This window comes from Pleurodeles waltl, chromosome 1_2 (genome assembly GCF_031143425.1).
Source record: "Pleurodeles waltl isolate 20211129_DDA chromosome 1_2, aPleWal1.hap1.20221129, whole genome shotgun sequence".
Lineage (NCBI taxonomy): Eukaryota > Metazoa > Chordata > Amphibia > Caudata > Salamandridae > Pleurodeles > Pleurodeles waltl.
In genome coordinates, this window is record NC_090437.1 from 199305743 (window position 1) to 199321628 (window position 15886).

The 15886-nt window shown below is 44.7% G+C and overlaps 1 long non-coding RNA gene across 1 annotated transcript in view; it reads right to left on the bottom strand.

Annotated features, from left to right (window-relative positions):
- The window catches only part of LOC138295464 (uncharacterized), a 119865-nt gene that overhangs the window by 27489 nt on the left and 76490 nt on the right, over nt 1–15886 (bottom strand). Inside the window, exons 3-4 of the long non-coding RNA XR_011203603.1 lie at nt 5894–6250; nt 4567–5255 (exon numbers count right to left, since the gene is read on the bottom strand). This is a non-coding gene — a long non-coding RNA (uncharacterized lncRNA). The remainder of the gene's footprint in view (nt 1–4566; nt 5256–5893; nt 6251–15886) is intronic.

Consider the following 15886-nt stretch of genomic DNA (forward strand, 5'->3'; position numbering starts at 1 on the left):
TGTGCTACCCTACTTGATCCATGCTGCAAAACAATTCTGCCCGCTATCCTTTCTTTTTCTGAAACGTGTTTTACAATACAAGAGGTGGATTGTTGAGCAAGCAGAAGAACTGGAAAAAGGACAGCTGGAACTTAGAGTCCCACTTTGCAGTTCTGGGGTGCGGCCTTCAACCTCCAGAAAGGTAAGCCTTGTCTCACATCCACCAACCCCACCAACAATAAAAAAAAAGGCAACAACAGCAACAGAAGAATTGGACCCAACCTATGCATTGGCTTGGTCCAAGTTGCAGGTCTTAAGTCCAGTGCAGTGGCGAATGAAAGAGCAGCTGAGCAGGTGGCAGCACCAATGACCATTCAGAGGATATTCCAAGAGTATCTGAATGTTCGAAAGAGATGTATGTGGATCAAAACCTATCGGTGTAATAGTATGGGAAAACGTGCCAATGGCCAGAGCCCAGCAGGCAGGCAATAAAGTTTCTGGCTTGTCCTGTAGCCAGTGTATCTGCTGAAAGAGTGTTCAGTGCAGCTGGTGCAGTTGTTACAGTGAGAAGGACCATTCTCTCTAATCAAAATGAGGAGAGATTGACAATGATCAAAATGAACCAGCATTTCATGTCACCTGATTACACATTCCTGAACCACCACAGGAGGAGGAAGAGGATGATTGGTTCAAATCAAGCATGTTAGCTGACCAGCTTCTGGATGAACCACCAGAGTTTGAGGACAAACTCTATTTCCTGGATTGAGTATGCCAGTGCCACCACAAAACTTTTTTATTATTTCTCATTCAGCGTTTTTTTTCTCTTTCTTTGTTTACAAAGAAAATTCTAATGTAACATTATGTTTGTGTCAGACTTATGTTGCCCCACCATGGATTTTATAGTCATATAAAACCTGGAATGGAGTTGGACCCATGTGCAGTGAAGAAGCCTCCACATAGCCTTCAGGACATTAGAAATGCTGCCTAACTCCCTCGCATGCCATTGCCTTTTCTATGCATCACCTAGCAGGGCTACCCTAGAAGATGATTGATTAAAAGACTGCCATGGCCAATATCTAATACCAATATGTGGCTACCATCAAAGAGGAGGTATTTTGTTAAATCACTGTGCTTGGATTAGAAGAGGTAACTAAGTGACTATTGCACCGAGTGGTAATACATAATTAATTGATTGTGATTGTGAATTTGTGAGTGATAATTGAAGTATGTGGTGGCTAACAGTGAAGGAGCGAGTTCAACACAACTGTAAACTAGTTTCTGATAATTTACAGTGTTTGTGGGCTGATAAGCAATCTTTTTTTTCCTGAAAGTGAATGGCCTTTCAAAAGTAGTCAAATTTACATGCAGGGTCTACTCCTTTTTACTTGTTCCTCATAACAATCCAGCCACTTTACTTACAAAACACAAAGCTACACACAAAAATACTCCAGTTCTGTTTCTCTATTTCTTCAACAGTAGTGGACTTCACAAGTCTACCTTACTTGGTTTGGGACTGAAACAGAGATATTCTGAATCTGGACGAGGAAGATAGAAGGACTCACGGCGGGACTACCTCAACAGCTAGAAAGGAGAAAGTTTTTGACTTCAAAGAGAACCAACGATGATGGCAAAGACTCTGAGGTCTAGTACTCATTCAGCTCTGTGACTGGAGATAGATGCTTTGATTTGGAAAAGCTACTGAGTATGTGTTGCTGCATCAATAGCTCAAACGTGAAATTTCTTTTATGTTCTTGCTTTACCTTTGAGTCTTCATGGTACACTCCTGAGTCTTCCTGACTCCTCTTGAAGCTGACCTTGCTTTATTTTGTCCTTTTCCTTTACTCTAAAATACAGTTACTGTTTTTTTTCAATAAACAGGCTTTCTCCTAGTCCTCTCCTACACAAACAAAACTTGCCAAGCTCAAGACTCCAGCTTAAATACTAGACAGGTTCAGACAGGCACCAGAGTGACAGACATTCGAAGAAGAATGAATGATGCATCACCAAATTTGGCAATACAGCATAATTTTCCTTTTAACAATCATAATTTATAGAACTGGGTGGGTAACATTCAATTTTCCATTTTTCAAAACTAGAAGACAGAACACTTAGGCCCATTTTTATACTTTTTTAGCACCACACTTGCATCATTTTTTTACGCAAAAAAAGGCTCAAACTTGCAAAATACAATTGTATTATGTAAGTTTGCGCCGTTTTTGCATCAAGAAGCGGCTCAAATGCGGGACTAAAAAAAGTATAAATATGGGCCTTAGGATATACTATCTGGGGTCACTCTGGGGCAGAAGGACTATGAATTAACTGAACGATGTCATACTTTCATAAATATTCCTTTGTTTCCCTCCACAATAGATTGATGATGGTGTGCTGCTGAGCGGCCCAACAGATAGTGTTGTGGTTTCTTTTGTGTAGTGTTTGTCTTTGTCACAACTTTCCCCAAATCCCCTTTTCCATCCATTCATTGAGCCCCTGACCCTCTTCCCTGGTCTGTGTGATTTATTGAGGTGTGACTTAATTTTATACTATAAATAAATGAATCACACACTTGCTATGATGGATGTGGTAAAAGCAAGTAGGCAACACCAACTCACTGCAGGACCTTTTACCTTCTATTACCTGAGCAACATTCCACACCGGGCCCATCAACATCTTCATTTATGCCTTGTGTGTGTGTTCCATAAATGGTTAACACTGGTCCAAACACTCTTGAGTTTGAGCCCACTTCTGACTCTGTAATCTCATTTCCTAAGTTTAATTGTATTATGCTATAGCTCCCCACCATTACTCAGAAGAAATTGATATTACTATGTTTTATTATCATAACAGGTCTTCTGTGTGTCAATACTGTCGTGGTAGTCTGGTCTCAGTCTTCCTACAGTTAAGAAATATGATGATAACCCTCTAACTCTATTTTCTTTCAATCGAGTTGACAGTGATGGACATCCCTTTGATTAATCCGGTAATTCGAGTTTGCATAGGTGGGAGTGGCACTTTCTGTCAAGTTCTGTCTTCCCCGTTAGCATGCTAACCTGCTACCACTGCTACCTATCTATCTCCCACTTAGCGTACCATCTTGGGAAAACCCTGCAATAAGAAGAAGACTCCATCGTTCCATCTATTCAAGTAGGAGAGGTACTATGGATTGAAGTGAAATTCTTTAGTTAGTATTTAACTCATACTGAAGATGTTGTCAGTGTGTACTGGATTTGTGTAGGCAAAATAGGCAAGGGAAATCATTCCCTAGTGGTCAATAATAGTTGCAGGGGGCAATAGATTACGGGTCTAAGTAAAGGCATACACTTTTTTTTAGCAGATTAAAAATAACAGGCTACACTAAAAGACAGCAGTCCAAACTAAAAGTCTAAAACACCAAAATAAAGTTTTAAGATGCAAATTATTAAGTAAATAAATAATACTCTTTTTATTCTTTACAAATATAAAACCCTCCCTCTCCACCCACAACAGTCCTAACCCTCTCCTGAACAAATATAATCCCAACCCAAAAAGTCCTATGAAAAGTTCAAACTTGAAGTCCATCCAACTCCCTCCCACCCTCTCCACCCACAACAAGTTCCTCCCACCAGAAAAAAAACTTTAAAGAAAGGGCTTAAAAATGGCACTGTGCATATGGGTCTGGAGCTGGTTGATGCTCTGCTCTATCCTGGCAAGCCGGCTCTCTAAATGGTCCATCTGCTGCAGGATGCATCTTTGAAATGCCCTGGTGGAGCGGGAGGGTGCAGCAGCGAGTGCAGTTAGAGACCTTGCCTTCTGGTGGCGAAGCGGATATATTTTCCTGTCTGCTGTAAGTAGATGGGGGGAGGATTATGCACTGCACTACACTGAAAGGAATGTGCTATATAGATTGTATTTGGCATGTTCATCACGGAGTATCCCCTACGCCAAACTTGAAATCTCCCCCACCATCACAAATTATTTCCAACAAATTGATTTGTTGGGCAGTAAGAAAAGTAAAGAAACTTGAGTTACTCTACTGCAGAGTAAGGCTGGTGGATTAGGCAGGTAGGTAGAGCTTCTGCTATAGAAGAATAAAGGGGTGTCACAGATCTATCTACAAAAGAAGAGTTCCCTTCTTTATTCATCCAAGCAATTATTTAATCATCCTTTCATTCTTTCCTCATATACACCCATAGCCACAATGATTCAAGCTTTTAATTCTCTCATCCAGCCTTCCACCCAAATTCATAATCCTTTATCCATCCTTTCAGTACCCACAATATCCACCTTTTCTTTCAATCATCCTTTCACCCATCCATCTATTTACCCAATACCAATACTCACCCATGCATCCTTTTTCATCCACCTACATCCTTTCCTTTCACTCTTTTCACCCATCCTGCTCTTTTAACCTTCCGTTCTTTCCCGTTTCCATCAAGCTATCATTTTTAGCATGTATTATGTGTGCTTTTGTTGAGTTGCAGAAAAAAGAGGCCATAAGTAACCCAACCACCGATGTAGCTGTAATGCAGGGGGTTCATGAATCCGATCACAAAGATACCCCTGTAGCTAGTAATTAAGAGTAATTGTCAATGAGCAAGCAATTTGACTTACCAGAGCCTGATCCTACCGCCGTGTCTCCCTTGCTCCATCTACTCCTGCAGCAGTCAAACTTGAGCCGGCTCCTCCTAGTCCACTGGTGGTTGGTGTGCCTATACAAAAAACTGTATACAGTTTTTAGATGCCAGATCCAATTCTTAATTTAAAAAAAAATGTTACCACAATCGTTACAGTTCGGCTAGAACTGCATTATCTTCTGTCAAAAATATCACTCTGAGCATTTTGTTGGAATGTTAGAAAAGCCAGGTAAACAAGCCATTCAAAAGCTTTGCATGATAGAGGGGCAGACAAGCCAACCGAAAGTTTCATATAATAGGGGGACAGAGCTATAGCCTATGATTGAGGATGACTCAGAATCATTTAAGAGCAACAAAAGGGTGGAATACAAAATGGTCAATGAAAGACAGTAAAAAAGATAATGCAGGGATAACAGGAACAACTTAAACAAAACTTGGATAGGGGAGTTGGGAAAAAGGGAGACAGTATAGAAATGATAAACAGGACAAAACTAAAAATAGTATAAAAGTGGGGGGTAAAAGTAAGGGAAATAATAAGAATAATATTAAATAAATAATAGGACTTATTAGGTTTAGCAGAGCCATGAGCATCAGCGCTAGTGGTCGGCGTCTCCCCAGCTCCTGCCGGACCTGCCGGTGCAGTGCCATTCTTCTTGCCCTTGAGTGCTGAAATAAGATTAGAAAGAAGGTTAAAAAAAAAGACATCAGTGGTACCGTTAATCTCTGCAAAAGTATGATACAACAGGCAAATGCAAAAACATTGTACTTAAATCAGATAGCCTATGGTACTTTATTAGTATCATCTACTATCATTGAGTTGACTATACTCCTAAATTCCCTATTCCAAATGTCTTTAAGAAAATCTACATTTAGAACTAATGCATTACAATGAATGATATTTCATTCTGTTCTCATTTCTCAAGTCCCTTTATGGACCAACTCAGTCTCCCTTTTTTATCAATGCATGCATCTTCGCATCAATGTGAAAATGCTTGGGACTGTACGTGCTACATAAAGTCACAGGAAACGCTAACTCACTGATATCACTAATTCACTATGGAGTTAGGAGGAGGACAGAGTAGTCTGATTTGCAATGGCTTCTTAAATAATCAGCCAAAGTGAGAGCCTACCCACAACTATAAAAATAAATGATGTAGCACCAAGCAGCTGGATAGCTCTAACTGGATCACATAATAAATAATAAACTAACGTAAACTAAATGTAAAACCTCTGAGTGGAAACCGCATGCATTTGAAAAAAAATAGTATTGTAGAACACAAACACAGTAAAAATATAATACTCACCAAGCCCCAGAATCTCCACACCTAGGAGGTCAAGCAGGTCTTGCTCGTGGTCGGTGATATCCACCCAGTGGTTTGTCAGCTGCTGGGTGGTGTGCTGGAACGAGGTGGTGGCCCTGGTCAACTGGCGCACCATAGCCCAGCGCTGCTGACACTCCTGAAGGTGGTACCTGCTTCCAGGCCTGCTGCCAGCATGGAGGGGTGGTGGCGCTGCACATAAAAAACAAGTGCTGCCACTTCCTGCTTGCTGGAGAATAGGCGAGGTTGCACCCCTTGACGGCAACGCCACCCACAAAGCAGACGGCTGATGTTACCCTGCTGCTGCTCTGCCATGGCCTAGGTGGGAGTATGGAAAAGAAACTGAAGGAAAAGGAAAGCAAGATTGAAAAATAAAACAAAATACAAAAAGTTACAAAAAACACACACAAAATTAAAACAACATAAAAAACATTAGACACACACAAAAAAAAAAACAATTACAATAAATAAAAAAATAGGGTTAGATGAAGTATGGGGTAGAGGTTTGCAAAGATTGAGTGAAAAACAAGATGGCTGCACCCTTGCGGACCGCGTGGTGCCATTCGCACTAGACACTCCTCAGATACAGATTGTTGTCATAAATTACATTTTAAGGAGAACAACTGCTGCTTTTTCCTTAAGAACTTAGGGTAAAACAGAATATATCTATCTCGAGATACACAGGGATAAAGGGCCAACCGATACTGCTATTGGTTGGGGCTGTTAAATGCAAAACCAGCTATAGTATTTAGTACTGTTTTTGCCCTTAAGTCCACTTATACCCTTTTTTTTTTTTGCTGCCAAACGAATGGTTGTCATCATAATGAGCTACGCAGAGCATCTTGGTCACATGATTACTCTGAACTACTGGGAGCCTCTATAAGCTGACCTAAAAGCGTCCCTGCAATTTATTGGTCAATTTATGTTTGGTTTATACTTATTGTACTTGGTGTGTTTAATTGTACTTTTCTGACACACTGGATTCTCTTTTGTATATGTGTTGATTTTAATTTTATTGAAACTTCATGAGTGTTGTTTTTTGTTGTTACTCCCAAATGCACGATTAGTGGTCACTACCAGCCATTCCCTAATTATATAGTGACTTGCACGGTTGCATTACAGAGCACAGTGAACAGTGGCTACACATCCGGGCGGGGGAGACTACGTAAAAGGCTTACTTACCCTCATAATCAACCGTAGCACTCAGTTTGGGCCTTGCAATTAAGGTTTCATGGCTAAATTTCTGACCTAAAGCTGATAATGAATGTCACCTTTACCCTTCTACTCTGCCCTGCTGTCTGGTCTCCTCTTTCACTCCTCTGCTTAATTTTTTTGTGAGGCCCTAAAATATCACCACATCAAAGTCCAAACGCCGCTCATCACCAGCCACCTGCATCAATGATGGCCTCTGTCAAACTTTAACAACCTTGTTATCTAGTTCCAAAGTTCGGCTATGCAAACAGGCAGTAAACACAGTGCAGGCCATAAGCTCTACTAGGTTCTTCCTCCTTCCTTAGCTGCAACCTCTACCACAAGCCATAAACAGCCGCTCAAATGCCAGCTGTAGCTACACCACGGAAAGCAACATCCAATCTCCAATCAGTTTCGCAACTGCTCAACTGATGAACAGATCAGATGGAGCAACACGCTGAGGCAGAGCGAACTGTGAACAGCAAAAATCTAACAATAGGCCTGCAACAGTTAGTTGGCACCAAACACTACATCGCTTTGTGAGTGCAAACAATGGAGCCGGCCCAACCACTTCCATGGCTCAACTCTAATCCCTCCAGATGAAGGGGGTCATTATGACACCGGCGGTCGGTGGTAATGTGGCGGTAGTACCGCCAACAGGGTGGTGGTACATATCGCCACATTATGACACTGGCGGGATGGCTGAACCCAACCCGCCAATGTACAACTTTGACCGCCATGGCGGTAGCAGGCACAAGGCTGGAGATAAGAATCTCCAGCCAGGCGGCTGCTAATGTACCTCCTCCGGCATTTTGACCCTGCCTACCGCCATGGTTTTCGTGGTGTTCTTAACACCACGAAAACCATGGTGGTAGGCCCTATCAGTGACAGGGAATTGCTTCCCTGACACTGATAGGAGGACCCCTCCCCCCAACAACTACCTAGACACCCCCAGACCCCCTCCATCCACGCTCCCCCATTCCAATCCCCTACACACACACACATGCAGACACACAGCACGCATACACACACTCACTCAAACAGATATACACGATTTATACACGCATGCATCCATTCATTCATGCACACATCCGCACACATTCACACTGACACGCAGACATGCATTCACAAATCCATACTTACACGCATTCTCACACATGCATATGCATGCAAACAACACTACACATACATTTGCATTCAAGCACACACACACACTCATGCACAGACCGCCCACACACACACAACACCCCCCAACCCCCTCCCCTGTTGGAAACCTAACTTACCTGAATCCAGGGAGTCTTCTGACAGGGGATGGGGCGCTTCTACCGCCAGAAGCACCCGCCAGCAGAACACCACCAGGCCGAATTATTTTTCATAATACCGCCGACGGAGGTCTACTGGCGTAGCACTGCTGGTAGTGGCAGTGCCACCTGAACGCCATCTGCCAGCATGGCCACAGCCGCCTTTCCGCCCTTCTTGTGGCGGGAATCCAGCTTAGGTCATAATTTCGCAGATGGCTGTTAGCCGCAGCGACTGTCTTTTGCCGGCCGTTGCTGCGGCGGTAGGAGGTACTTACCACCAATGTCATAATGTAGGCCGAAGTCTGTCTTTTGTTTACTCACTTATGTCATTAACCAGTACAAATTCAGGGATGGGCAGCTTGAATGAAAATAAAATGTGGAATGGGCGATCAACTCACATTCAAACCTGAAGGGTTTTTCATTATCTCCTTGTCTGTCTTTCTCGACTAGTCCTTACTCCAAAGATTAGTTTTCTGTCTTCACAGATAACTGTTTACATAGCCCAGCCCAAAAAGCTCACTCAATATGGTGGCAAATCCTTCCCAAATAGTATATTACAGGAACTTGTCATTGCCACATCCTGTCTTTTTCATCTGTGTAATAGAGTTCAATACTCTCCTTGCCAGAGATGAGAGTATTTATTTATATTAAACATATAACTTTTGTTTCTACTAATTTCTTTTCTCTTTTATGATATTGAGAAATCTGCTTTAGTGATTTCTATTAATAAAGGACCAGTCTAACCAACTGCTGGGCAAATGGGACCGATTTTACTTGCTGGGCTGTCTTTTACCTTGGTGCATGCACTAATTATTAAAGATTTAGACTGCGGCATTTATCGGTGATAAGAAATATATTGTTAAATGCTAAGCACAACCTTCGGTATGCCCTCCTTGGCTTTTTTCCAGTATGGCTGGCTGCCATCCTTCCGTTGGATACAAGATTTCATTTTCTCAGTAAAGGTAGCAAGCTGGAGTCATAGCTGCCTGCCATTGTGGAGCACAAGGGTTTTCATGAGGATGCCATGCCTACAGAGAGATTGTGTCCCTATAAGGGAGTTCCTTCTTAGGAAGTTCCACAGCAAATGATTTCTTCTGCTTTTGAGGCAGTTTTGTGAGCCAGATTGGTCCCCTTGGATCTCCAAGGTTCCGAGACTGGAAGTAGATGATGGTTCTATGGATGCTGATAATGAGGACTTTTTGGGGGCACTTCATCTAGGAGTTGGCTCTTATAGATATTTTGCAGCACCTAAGGGAAAATTTGAGGATTTCTCCTCCTGTGCCATCAAAAAATAAGAATTTATTTGCACAATGTCAGCACATGGGCCTGAATCATTACTGTTACATAACACTGTGAGGTGAGTGTTAATCCACAAGCATAGAGACTTGGAAAAACAAACTTTCCCCAAATTTATCGTGAAAAAGTATCTCCTGGAGAATTTTGCATGTCTGCAGGCAGGGATGCGGACAAAAATGCCACTTCCACCAAGCGAGAACTGTTTGACAGCTCTCGCTTGCTCGGAGCGGAGTTGTGTTTGCTCTGACTTGGCGGGAGCTGTCCGCTGCCGGCAGTGGCAGTGGTCGGCATCCCAACAAATTTTTGAGCCTGGAGCTTCACAGCCATTGATGGTGTTGAGGGACGCCAGGCTGGCAGTCGGTAGAGGGGGTATATGCTGCTCCACCCTCACCGCCACGTCAGTCCAGACACCGCCACGCTTATAATGATGCAGTTATAGGTGTGGCTGTGTATGGAGGTGCAGCGTGCCGACAGAGCAGCCTCCATGGAGCCCGTTCCCTCCTGGAACAGCGCGACGGAAGAGGTAAGTGCTGCCCGAAAGGGAAGGGGAGAGGGGTGTATGTGTGTGAGTGTGCGAGTGCATGGGTGTGTGTGTGAGTGCATGTGTCGGGGGATGTGTGTCTCAGTGTAAGTATGCGTGTGTGCATATGGGTGAATGGGTGCATGAGGATGTAGGGGGTTGGGGTGTGGAGGGACTTGTATGTAGGTGTGGGGGGTGGGGGATGGTGAGGGTCGAGCTGGGGGGCCTACATGGGGTTTTGGGGGTGGAGGGTTGGGGTCGGTTTTCAGGGTTCGGGGTGGGTCGCATCTAGGAGCTTGGGGTGGTGGCTGGGTATATTGTCAAGGGGGGCTGGTGTGTCACATATAGGTGACAGGAATGAGTATTCCTGTCACCTGCATGCTTTCTGCCAGGGATTACCTGGTGGGGCATCCCACCAGGAAATCCCTGGTGGAACTGGGATCACAATCCCACCGCCGGTCCGGCCTCCACCACCGGGTCAAATGTGCCTACAGTCAACCTGGCGGTCGATTCTGGCATGGTGGTGGGTGGTTCAGGATATGGTGGTCTGGACCCCAATGACGTTGGCAGTAATGACCACCTCCGACGGCGTGGCGGTTCAAACCGCACTGTTCATAATAACCGCCAATGGGAGGATGAGTCTAAGAGGCCTACTCCAATCTGTGGACTGGTGGTGAGAGGTGCGTCATTTATTTGATTTGGGAAATGCAATGCTGCTGTGTGTGTCTGCTGCCTGGCTCAAACTTGAAACTATGTGGTTGGGTGGGGGCTTGTTATAGGAAACTGGAGGAGTCAGACATGTGATGGATGATAATGTCATATTATGCAGTGCTCTAGGCTAATTTGTATGGTGAGCATGACAGTTACAAGTTTGATCATCCCAATACATGCTGACACTTGTCTGTGATTGTTGGTGAATGATCGCAAAGGCCTTTGCTCTTGCTCTGCCACCTGTGAGTCTTTTTGTTGCATTACTCATCATTGTAGGAGGCTGGCCTGGCTTGTAGTGGGTACCAAGGGGTACTTATACTCTGTACCAGGTCCAGTTATCCCTTATTAGTGTAGAAGAGGTGTTTCTAGCAGCTTAGGCTGATAGAAGGTAGCTATAGCAGAGCAGCTTAGGCTGAACTAGGAGACATGCAAAGCTTCTACTATACCACTGGTGTCATATGCATAATATCATAAGAAAACACATTACACAGATATACTAAAAATAAATGTACTTTATTTTTATGACAATATGCCAAAAGTATCTCAGTGAGTACCCTCAGTATGAGGATGCCAAATATACACAAGATATATGTACACAATACCAAAAATATGCAGTAATAGCTAAAGGAAGTAATGCAAGCAGTGTACAGAGAAGTCGTGATAGGGGGTTTCTGCAAGGAAGACCAACACCAGCTAAGCAACAACAGTGGATTTCTGGACCTGAGTACCTGTGAAACAAGGGGACCAAGTCCAAGAGTCGCGACAATGTTGAGAGTGGGCAGATGCCCAGGAAATGCCAGCTGAGGATGCAAAGAAGCTGCCACTGGATGGAAGAAGCTTTGGTTTTTGCAAGAACTAAGAGGGCTAGAAACTTCCCCTTTGGTGGATGGATGTCCCACGTCGTGAAGAAGCTTGCAGAGGTGTTCCCACGCAGAAAGACGGCAAACAGGCCTTGCTAGCTGCAAGGTTCTCTTTTAGGGTTTTTGGATGCTGCTGTAGCCCAGGAGTGTGAGAAAGTAGCCTCTTTCTAGCCTTGTTACCCCCACTTTGGGCCTGTTTGTGAGTGTATGTCAGGGTGTTTTCACTGTCTCACTGGTATCTTGCTTGGCAGGGCCCAGTGCTCATAGTGAAAACCCTATGTTTTCAGTATGTTTGTTATATGTCACTGGGACCCTGCTAGTCAGGACCCCAGTGCTCATAAGTTTGTGACCTATAGGTATGTGTTCCCTGTGTGATGCCTAACTGTCTCACTGAGGCTCTGCTAATCAGAACCTCAGTGGTTATGCTCTCTCATTTCTTTTAAATTGTCACTAACAGGCTAGTGACCAATTTTACCAATTTACATTGGCTTACTGGAACACCATTATAATTCCCTAGCATATGGTACTGAGGTACCCAGGGTATTGGGGTTCCAGGAGATCCCTATGGGCTGCAGCATTTCTTTTGCCACCCATAGGGAGCTCTGACAATTCTTACACAGGCCTGCCACTGCAGCCTGAGTGAAATAACGTCCATGTTATTTCACAGCCATTTTCCACTGCACTTAAGTAACTTATAAGTCACCTATATGTCTAACCTTTACCTGGTAAAGGTTGGGTGCTAAGTTACTTAGTGTGTGGGCACCCTGGCACTAGCCAAGGTGCCCCCACATTGTTCAGGGCCAATTCCCCGAACTTTGTGAGTGCGGGGACACCATTACACGCGTGCACTACATATAGGTCACTACCTATATGTAGCTTCACAATGGTAACTCCGAATATGGCCATGTAACATGTCTATGATCATGGAATTGCCCCCTCTATACCATCCTGGCATAGTTGGCACAATCCCATGATCCCAGTGGTCTGTAGCACAGACCCTGGTACTGCCAAACTGCCTTTCCCGGGGTTTCACTGCAGCTGCAGGATGGCAGAACAAAGGACTTCCTCTGAGAGAGGGTGTTACACCCTCTCCCTTTGGAAAATGGTGTGAAGGCAGGGGAGGAGTAGCCTCCCCCAGCCTCTGGAAATGCTTTCATGGGCACACATGGTGCCCATTTCTGCATAAGCCAGTCTTCACCGGTTCAGGGACCCCTTAGCCCTGCTCTGGCGCGAAACTGGACAAAGGGAAGGGGAGTGACTACTCCCCTGACCTGTACCTCCCCTGGGAGGTGTCCAGAGCTCCTCCAGTGTGCTCCAGACCTCTGCCATCTTGGAAACAGAGGTGCTGCTGGCACACTGGACTGCTCTGAGTGGCCAGTGCCATCAGGTGACATCAGAGACTCCTTCGGATAGGCTCCTTCAGGTGTTGCTAGCCTATCCTCTCTCCTAGGTAGCCAAACCCTCTTTTCTGGCTATTTAGGGTCTCTGTCTCTTGGGATTCCTTAGATAACGAATGCAAGAGCTCATCTGAGTTCCTCTGCATCTCTCTCTTCACCTTCTGCCAAGGAATCGACTGCTGACCGCGCTGGAAGCCTGCAAAACTGCAACATAGTAGCAAAGACGACTACTGCAACTCTGTAACGCTGATCCTGCCGCCTTCTCGACTGTTTTCCTGCTGGTGCATGCTGTGGGGGTAGTCTGCCTCCTCTCTGCACTAGAAGCTCCAAAGAAATCTCCCGTGGGTCGACGGAATCGTCCCCCTGCAACCGCAGGCACCAAAGAACTGCATCACCGGTACCTTGGGTCTCCTCTCAGCACGACGAGCGAGGTCCCTTGAATCCAGCAACTCTGTCCAAGTGACTCGCACAGTCCAGTGACTCTTCAGTCCAAGTTTGGTGGAGGTAAGTCTTTGCCTCCCCACGCCAGACTGCATTGCTGGGAACCGCAACTTTTGCAGCTACTCCGGCCTCCGTGCACTTCCGGCGGAAATCCTTTGTGCACCGTCCAGCCTGGGTCCACAGCACTCTAACCTGCATTGCACGACCTTCTAAGTTGTTCTCCGGCGACGTGGGACTCCTTTGTGCGACTTCGGGTGAGCACCGTTTCATGCATCCTTGTAGTGCCTGTTTCTGGCACTTCTGCGGGTGCTGTCTGCTGCTGAGAGGGCTCCTTGTCTTGCTCGATGCCCCCTCTGTCCCCTGACGCAATTGGCGACATCCTGGTCCCTCCTGGGCCACAGCAGCATCCAAAAATACTAACCGCACGATCTGCAGCTAGCAAGGCTTGTTGGCGGTCTTTCGGCGGGAAAACACTTCTGCGCAACTCTCCACGGCATGAGGGATCCATCCTCCAAAGGGGAAGTCTCTAGCCCTTGTCATTCCTGCAGAAACCTAAGCTTCTACTGTCCAGTAGCATCTTCTTTGCACCCACAGCTGGCATTTCCTGGGCATCTGCCCATCTCCGACTTTCTTGAGACTTTTGGACTTGGTCCCCTTGTTCCACAGGTACCCTCGACTGGAAATCCATCGTTGTTGCATTGCTGGTTTGTGTCTTTCCTGCAGAATTCCCCTATCACGACTTCTATGTCCTTTGGGGAACTTTAGTGCACTTTGCACTCACTTTTCAGGGTCTTGGGGTGGGCTATTTTTCTAACCCTTACTATTTTCTAATAGTCCCAGCGACCCTCTACAAGGTCACCTAGGTTTGGGGTCCATTCGTGGTTCGCATTCCACTTTTGGAGTATATGGTTTGTGTTGCCCCTATCCCTATGTGTCCCCATTGTATCCTATTGTAACTATACATTGTTTGCACTGTTTTCTAATACTATTACTACATATTTGGTTTTGTGTACATATATCTTGTGTATATTTGCTATCCTCATACTGAGGATACTCACTGAGATACTTTTGGCATATTGTCATAAAAATAAAGTACCTTTATTTTTAGTATATCTGTGTATTGTGTTTTCTTATGATATTGTGCATATGACACTAAGTGGTACTGTAGGAGTTTCACTCGTCTCCTAGTTCAGCCTAAGCTGCTCTGCTAAGCTACCATTATCTATCAGCCTATGCTGCTAGACACCCTATACACTAATAAGGGATAACTGGGCCTGGTGCAAGGTGCAAGTACCCCTAGGTACTCACTACAAGCAAGTCCACCCGCCTACTTTGGTTGTGCAGCGGTGGGATAAGTGCTTTGAGACTACTTACCACTCTTGTCATTGTACTTTTCATAAGAGAAAAATATACAAAACAAGTTCAGTGTATGTACACCTAACCAAAAAGTTTTGCATTTCTTTTCTCACCTCTTTTCTAAAGTGCTGAAAAGTACCTCTAAACTTTCTAAAAAGTTCTTAAAAGTTTGAAAAGTTTTTTTTTCTGTCTTTCTAAAAGTTCTGAAAAGTTTTTTCTCTTTTTCTATCACTTAAACTCTTTCTAAAAATGTCTGACACAGGCCAACATGTGGATCTGTCCAAACTTGCATAGGACCACCTTAGCTGGAAAGGAGCAAGGAGTCTCTGTGCAGAAAGAGGTTTGAGTGTAGGGAAGAATCCTTCCTTGGAATTATTGCTTAACATGCTTAGAGAACAAGATAAGGCCACAAGGGCCACATCGGTTGAAAAAGTAGCTAATTGTTCCCAATCTGATCCAGGGACTCCCCTAGGAAAAGATTCAGGAAAGAAACTTCCTAGCCTGCGCAATACTAGACAACCTAGCATAGTTGGTACTGAGGTTGAGTCACACCATACAGATAGTGTTGTCTCACATCATAGCAAGAGCATTCATTCTCACCACAGTAGAACTGATGTTTCTGTTAACCAAGCTGTTAGGATGCCTTCTGTAAGGGACAGGTCTCCTTCTGTCCATTCTCACCACACTTCTGTGTCAAGGAATGTCCCTCCCACCCACCCTGATGACAGATTGTTAGAAAGGGAGCTCAATAGATTGAGAGTGGAACAAACCAGACTGAAGCTCAAGAAGCAACAGCTGGATTTGGATAGACAGTCCTTAGAAGTAGAGAAGGAGAGACAGAAACTGGGTTTAGAAACCCATGGTGGCAGCAGCAGTATTCCCAATAGTCATCCTGCAAAAGAGCA